This window comes from Eubalaena glacialis, chromosome 10 (assembly GCF_028564815.1).
Source record: "Eubalaena glacialis isolate mEubGla1 chromosome 10, mEubGla1.1.hap2.+ XY, whole genome shotgun sequence".
Classification (NCBI taxonomy): Eukaryota; Metazoa; Chordata; class Mammalia; order Artiodactyla; family Balaenidae; genus Eubalaena; species Eubalaena glacialis.
The window spans coordinates 3602993-3611481 of record NC_083725.1 but is presented as its reverse complement, the minus strand read 5'-3'; the positions used below and the strand labels follow the sequence as shown (position 1 = coordinate 3611481).

Here is an 8489-nt window from a genome sequence, read left to right as displayed (position 1 = left end):
GCTTTCATGCTGTTCATATCGTTTTGTTGCCTTGAGCACACATGTGAAATGGAACTTGAATGAAGGCTGATTTGGAAAGCAGAGCATGATTTGGGGGCAGTGAGAAAATGGGTTTGACCAGTTTTATGTTAAACTTTGTGAAAGACAAGTTGGACAGGTCCATTGGATACAGGTTATAGAAGGCCTGGGAAAAAATGTGAATTGAAATCCTTACTAGTCAGATGTGCTGTAAATGCTCTGTCCTGCTGAAAAGAATTTTTAGAAATATAGAAAATTGTTAAGATGATAAAAAATATTCATTACCATCATGTGGAAAAAAACTTTTACTATTTTAGGGTGTTTCTTCTAGCCTTTTATATGGGTGCATGTATAAACGTGTGTAAAAACTTCATAATATTTTAATAATTGAAATTATAATATACATAACATTTTACAACATATTTAAAGTGCTCGGTGGACACTTTCATATTAAATAATCTTCACAAAATAATTGTTGAGGGCAACACAGTAGTTCATCATATGGGTGAACCATGAGTTATTTAACCCTTTCCTTACAGACTTTATTTTAGCTATTATGCCATTCCTCTAGTGAATCTTATCATTGGCTATTTTTTTTTAGCCATTATAAATGGCGCTAATTTGGTACTTGATAAATTTTTCAGAATTAGAATCTTTTACTGGTCAGAGGTAGTGGACACTGGTGCCCACTTTGACAGCACATCTACTAAAATTGGAACAATACAGAGATTAGCATGGCTCTTGTGCAAGGATGACACGCACATTCGTGAAACGTTCTGTATATTTGGATGTTAACTAGATGGTGATCATTTCACAGTTTATACAAATGTCAAATCACCATGTGTTGTAGCTGAAACTCATGTAATGTTGTGTGTCAATTATACCTTAATTTTTAAAAAGTAATGGACACTTTTAGAGCCCTTGGTAGATATTGCCCAATGGCCGTCTAGGTTTGAACCCCTTCGGATGCCTTTTAGCAAATGATTGGATTTCCTATTTCACTGTCTCCTCCCCAATACTGGGAATTAACTTTTAAAGCATGAAAAATAATATCTCATGGTTTTCATTTGCATGTCTTTGGTTCCTAGAGAGTTTATTGGCTATTTTTCTTTCAAAACTTACATTCACGTGTTCCATTTATCTTTCTGTTCTGTCTTCATCACTTAAGACAGCTTGGACCCAAAACAGAGCGGTAACTAAATAAATATTTTTACGATTGACTGAAAATCCATTGGACTACCACCCAGGAACCAGTAATGCATACAGTTTTTGTGGTTCCTCTTCTATCCATCTTCCCAAATTTAATGATTTCTCCTATGAGATGTAGTATTCAGAGAAAATGTGATTTTTTCCCCTACTCCCTGTAATCCTAAGAGACATTCTCTCAGTTGAAATTTTCTCTCTTCATTTTCACTGTTCTTCATACATCATTAGTGGGAGCTGTTGCATTATGGGAGGGCAGTGTCTGGACTGCATATTTATTGAACTCTAATTGTGTGCCTAAATGAATATGCCAGCCATGCAACTACCAATGTAAGTCTTAAAAATAATAATTTGCGTAACTAGCCGACAGGAAGGCTTGAGCTATTATTTAAGTTCATATATAACATTACATCGTCAAGTGTTAATTTATGCTCTGTCCTTTCCAGAATGATTGAGCTGTTTGGTAGTTTTATTTATAACTCATGCTTAGATCCATTTTCCAGTGCTGATAATGTTGAGATAATGGGGATTTATAGTTCACCCTGACAAGAGACCATAAAACAAATGGCTGGATGTTTTCTCTATTGTTACAGGCTCAATTTGTATCATAAAGTACTTAATAATTGTTATTAATGAACGCTCTGTGGTTGGTATATAGACACAGCTGGGAATCACATCTGTTATCAGACAGCCTGTGTTGAGTAAAGCACAAACACTGCAGGGAACTAATAGCTACAAAAGGAAATGACATCACAGAGCCATAGGAAGTGCCATAGATGTTAGCTGCACTGAGACAGAAGAGAATTAGGATAGATTTTAGGAGAAATGACAGAATTTGGCTCTTTTTAAAAATTTTCTTTCATGTGGATCACAAATATCTTCAATTGTGAGCCTGAGTTCCAGGGTCAATCCATGTATTATATACGAGTAAAGCATATATCTTAGTTTTTAGATAAAAACAAATAAAAATAGACCAAATTCAGCTTATCAACTTACCCTTCCAGGCTTATCTCCTGCTGCTCCTCTCGAAACACTCTGATGTTCCATCCAAATTGGGTTATTCGCCTTTGTTTTTGCAGACTTACGCTTTCCTGCCTGTGTGCTTTTCCTTATGTTGTTACCTCTAGTTGAGTCCATTTCCCTCAAACTATTTCAAAAGAAAAAGAACTTTCTTTCTTTGACTTTTCTTCCTTCCTCCCTCCCTTTCTCTTTCATTTTTCCTCTCCCCTCTCCTCTCCTCTCCTTCCCTCCCTCCCTCTCTCCCTCCCTCCTTCCCTCCCTCCCTCCTTCCTTCCTTCCTTCCTTCCTTCCTTCTCTTTCTCTTTTTTTCCCTTATTTGTCCACATTATCAACTTTCATTTTTTTCATTCACCATTGGCAAACATATGAATATATTGCATATGTGTCATTTGATTATATGTAGTCTTACAAAATAGGTTTTGCTTTGGGTGCCTGTTTTTTTTAATTTAAGGAAATCATCGTAAATTATAGACCTCATTTTACTTCTTTAACTTAGCAATGAAGTGCCAACCATGGGGCCCTGTGAACATCTAGTCCATTCTTTCTAAAGTTTCCTAAAACTCCATGTGTATCCACCAGATCTGATCTGTCCACTCGGTTGGTGATGGACACTCAGATTGCTCTGAATCCCTATCACAATAAGCAAGGTGATGATGGGCATTTTTATGTATGTTGCTTGTGGGTCTATGGAAGAATTTTCTACATTCCTGGGAGTGTAATTGCTGGGTCACAAAGTGTGTGTAAACTTGATTTGACTAAATGCCCACAGGTAGCTCTCGAGAATGCTTCACCATTCTTCTCTCTGCAGGAGTACATGTTGGTTCTTATATCCCTATGTTCTACCAATAGTTGGGGTTGCCTAGTTTTACATTTTAACCACATTAACAGAGGTACAATGATATTTCATGATTGTTTTCCTTTGTGTCTGTGATTACCACTGAGAGTGAACATCTCTTGACTGGCTTATTAGTTCTTGTGGTTCATTCTATTTTAATCACCTATTCATATTTTTGCCCATTTTTTCTCTTGGGTTATCTGTCTCTTGTGGACTTAAAGGAATTTCTTGTATATTTGTACATTGTCAGTGTTAGATATTGCAAATGTTTTCTTACAATCTGTCATTTCTCTGTTAATGCTATCCATATTCTTCTCCATTAAACAAAAATAATTAGTTTTGATGTAATTATACTTAACACATTTATGCCTGAGGATTTCTGCTTTTCAAGTATTTTAAAAAGAATTCTTCCCCACCTCTAAATCACAAATATAAATTCTGACACTTTCTTCTATTGATTTTCTATTTTATCTTTCATTAATCTATCTGGATTCTATTTTTATATGTGATGCTATTTAGGGATACAATTTTAGTTTCTCCCTAATATTATATACAAAACAACCCACCCTTTCACCTTTGATTCGTGGTGCTGTATTTCTATATTTATCATATATTAAATTCTCACCTATACATGGTCTTCTCTGAGTTTGCTCTTTTGTTCCATTAGCCTATTTGCCCATCAGTTCTCATATCAATAGCTGCTTACTTTATTACTCTATGTTAGGACAGGCAGTCTACCATGGGCACTGAGCATTCCTGAACATTCCTGCTGAGTGTGCCAAACCGCAAGGCTTATTTATCCCCAAACTGAGCAATTTCTGTAGCTGGTCACATAGGCAACCAGGTAGGTACGCGACCATAGCATGGCTACTTCTCACTCTCTGGTGGAGGAGATGGGGAAGAGAGAGGGAGAGACTGTCTTGTTTGCTGCTTATGACAGAAGGCGCCATAACCACCTGGGTGGGGCTGTTTGGACCGCCGTTGTGCACCATTTTTATTGCTCCTACTGCTAAATGTATAATTAGTATTGATGTTTTACATGCTTGTGCTATGAACCCTCATAAAATTCAAGGGGGATTGTCCCAACGGAAAGAGTCACTTTTAGAGAAATGATAGTTGATACGACAGACCACCAATGAGGCTTCCAGTTGCCCCCATGTTGTACAACAGAAACGATACAGAATTCCAGGAAGTGAAAAGGAAATCACAGTCTTGGGGTCTGTAAACCCCAAGGACCCTTTTGAACTACAAGTATCTGCTACTGATAACTGTGCTGATTGAAACTAATATTGGTGTATGTTCTGGCAACACATGAATGTGTACTCTGCTGTTTTGGGATGTAATATTCATTAATACCAATTATGTCGAGTTTGTTGATAGTGCTGTTCAAGTCCTCTTTATGCTTACTAATTTTCTGTCTGTCTTGCCTATCAATTACTGATTGAGGAGTGTTGAAACCTCTTATCATAATTGTGGATTTGTCTGTTTCTCGTTTCAGTTGTTTTTGCTTCATATATTTTGAATCTGTTATTAGATGCAAACGCATTTAAAATTGCTATTTTTTTAATGAATTAATCACTTTATCCTTACGTTTTATCTCTGGCGGTAATACTTGTTATGAAGTCTGCCTCGTCTCACATTGTCTTAGTCATCCCAGCTTGCTTACAGTTAATGTTTATATGACATAACTGTTCCTGTCTTCCACTTTTAACTTACCCAGGTCTTTATATTTGAGGTGGGTTTCTTGGATATCACATTTAGCTATTTTTCTGAAGTCCAATTTGAGAATCTTTGACTTGAATAGGAATGTATAGACCAAGAGTCAACAAATCATTTCTGTAAAGGGCCAGTTGGTAAATATTTTAGGTTTTTGAAGCACATAGTCTTTGCTGAAAATGCACAACTCTGCTGTTACAACATGGAATTAGAATCTTTTTAAGTTTCCGTGTTACCTTTTTTTTTTTTTTTTACTAATTAGGTTAAAAAAAACCTGTTTTCATTAGTGATTGCTGTATGGTTTATAATATACATCTTTACCTTTTCACAGTATACCTTTAAAATAATATTGTAACACTTTACAGATTAAGATTCCTAAATACTTTTACTTTCCACCCAGTCATTTGTGCTATTTTTGGTCACATATTTGCCTCTATTTATAAGTACTATAAGGCATACTCATTACTTTTTCCCTAGCTTTATTGAGGTAAAATGGCACAAAATTACAATATATTTAAAGTGTACAGTGTGATTATTTGATATACAAATACATTGTGAAAGGATTTCTACTATCAAGTTAATTAACACCTCACATATTTACCTCTTTTGGAGGGGTGAGAACACAAATTCTATCCTCTTAGCAAATTTCAATTATACAATGCAGTATTACCAACCATAATAACTGTGTTATACATTAGATCCTCAGAACTTATTCACCTTATGACTGAAATTTTGTGCACTTTTACCAACCTCTCCCTATTTCCTCCACCCCCAACCCCTGACAGCCACCATTCTACTCTGTTTCTATTAGTTCAAAAAAAATTTGTTTTTAGAGTCCATATATGTGTTATTATGAAGTATTTGTCTTTCTCTGTCTGCCTTATTTCATTTAGCATAATGCCCTCCAGGTTTATCCATGTTTCACAAATGGCAGGATTTCCTTCTTTTTAAAGGCTCAATAATATTCCACTGTGTGTGTGTTGTGTGTGTGTGTGTGTGTGTGTGTGTGCATGAGTGCATGCGTGTGTGTATGTATCACATTTTCTTTATCCATTTATCCTTTGATGGACACTTAGGTTGTTTCCTTACCTTGGCTGTTGTGAATAATGCTACAATGAACATGGGAGTACAGATATCTTTGAAATAATGATTTTGCTTCCTTTAGATATATGTCTGGAGGTGGGGTTGCTGGATCATGTGGCAGCTCTCTTTTTAATTCCTTGTGGAACCTCCATACTGTTTTCCATAGCGGCTGTACCAGTTTATATTCCTACCAACAGTGTACAAGCATTCACTATTCTCCACATCTTTGCCAGCATTTGTAATCTCTTGTCTTTTTGATAATAGACATCCTAATAGATGTGAGGCGATATATCTCTTTTTTTTTTTTGTAGTTCCCTGATGATTAGTGATGAGAACTTTTTCACGTACCTATTGACCATTTGTATATCTTCTTTGGGAAAATGTCTGTTCAGGTGGGTTTCCCATTTTTAATTGGGCTTTTTGGTGTTTTGGTATTGAGTTGTATGAGTTCCTTGTATATCTTGGATATTAACCCCTTATCAGATATGTGGTTTGCAAATGTTTTCTCCAGTTCCATAGGTTGCCTTTTCATTTTGTCAATGGTTTCCTTTGCTGTGGCGAATCTTTTTAATTTGATGTAGTCCCACTTGTTTATTCTTGCTTTTGGTGTCAAATCCAAAAAATTATTTCCAAGACCAATGTCATGGAGATTTTCCCCTATGTTTTCTTCTAGGAGTTTTATTGTTTCAGGTCTTACATTCAAGTCTTTAATCCATTTTGAGTTATTTTTGTGAGTAATATAGGGGTCCAGTTTCATTCTTTTGCATGTGGATATCCAGTTTTCTCAACATTATTTATTAAATAGACTACCTTTTCCCCATTGCATTGCATGTTCTTGGCTCCTTTGTTAAGTATTAATTGACCATATACTCATGAGTTATTTCTGGGCTTTCTATTCTGTCCCGTTGATCTATATGTCTGTTTTAATACCAATACCATATTGTTTTGGTTACTAAAGATTTGCAATAGAGTTTAAAATCAGAAAGTATGATGCCTCCAACTTTGTTTCTCTTTCTCAAGATTTCTTTGGCTGTTTGGGGTCTTTTGTGGTTCCATACAGATTTTAAGATTGTTTTATCTATTTCTGTGAAAAATGCTATTGGAATTTTGATAGGGATTGCATTGAATTTGTACATGGCTCTGGGTAGTATGGACATCTTAACAATATGAATTCTTCCAATCCATGAGCACAGAATGTCTTTCTGTTTATTTGTGTCTTCTTTAATTTCTTTCATCAACGTCTTATAGTTTTCAGTATACAGATCTTTCACATCCTTGGTTAAATTTATTCCTAAGTATTTTATTGTGTTTTGATGCTATTGTATATGGGATTGTTTTCTTAATTTCTCTTTCTGATAGTTAGTTGTTAGTGTATAGAAAGGCAAGTGATTTTTGTACATTGATTTTGTATCCTGCAACTTTACTGAATTTGTTTATTACTTCTAACAGTTTTTTTGTTTGTTTGTTTTTTTGGTGTAGTCTTTAGGCTTTTCTATATGTAATATCATGTCATCTGCAAACAGAAACAATTTTACTTCTTCCTTTCTGATTTGGATGACTTTTATTTCATTTTCTTGCCTAATTGCTCTGGCTAGGAACAAACTTCTAGTACTATGTTGAATAAAAGTGGTGAAAGTGGACATTCTTGTCTTTTCCCTGATCTTAGAGGAAATGCTTTTATTGTATGTTAAGGACACTCAGCTTTTCACTGTTGAGTATGATGTTAGCTGTGGGCTTGTCATATATGGCCTTTATTATGTTGAGATACGTTCCTTCTCTACCAAATTGTTGAGAGTTTTTCTCATAAGAGGATATTGAATTTTTTCAAGTGCTTTTTCTGCATCTATTGAGATGATTATGATTTTATATTTTATTCTATTAATGTAATGTGTTACATTTATTAATTTGTGTATGTTGAATCATCATTGCATCCCAGGAATAAATCCCACTTTGTCATGGTGTATGATCCTTTTAACATACTGTTGAATTCTGTTTACTAATATTTTGTTGAAGTTTTTAACATCAGTGTTCATCCGGGATGTTGGCCTGTAATTCTGTTTTATTATAGTGTCCTTGTTTGGCTTTGTTATCAGGGTAAAGCTGGCCTCATTAAATGAATTTGAAAGTGTTTCCTCCTCTTCTATTTTTTTGGAAGAGTTTGGGAAGAATTGGTATTAGTTCTTCTTTAAATGTTTGGTAGAATTCACCAGTAAAGCCATTTAGTTCTGGACTTTTCTTTGTTGGGATGTTTTTGATTACTAATTCAATCTCTTTACTAGTGATTGGGATGAGGAGAGTGTTGAAATATATCCATCTTTTTTTGGTGTGACCTCTGAGCTGATGTAGAGAATGAAGAGATGAGGCTGAAATACTCTAAATAAATACTTCTGGCATATACAGATGCAGAGTCCACATAGAGTTGATGAGTACATTTACTATCTCTGTGCCTTTAGTAGCACATGCCCCATGACTTAGGAAATGAAGGTACTGCTATGATTTTAAATTACTTAGAAGCTGGCTATTTAAACAATTTCTTACACCATCAAGGGTTGATATTTAATTTGGAGAAGGCATATTTGTTTAGAAGTAAATGTGAGGTACTAGGTATATTAAA

General features: G+C 35.1%; 1 non-coding gene across 1 annotated transcript; it reads left to right on the top strand.

Annotated features, from left to right (window-relative positions):
- Positions 1-700: 700 nt before the first annotated feature.
- On the top strand, positions 701-804 carry LOC133100217 (U6 spliceosomal RNA). Its single transcript, XR_009702454.1, has one exon. It is a non-coding gene; the product is annotated as a U6 spliceosomal RNA (small nuclear RNA).
- The last annotated feature ends 7685 nt before the right edge of the window (positions 805-8489 follow it).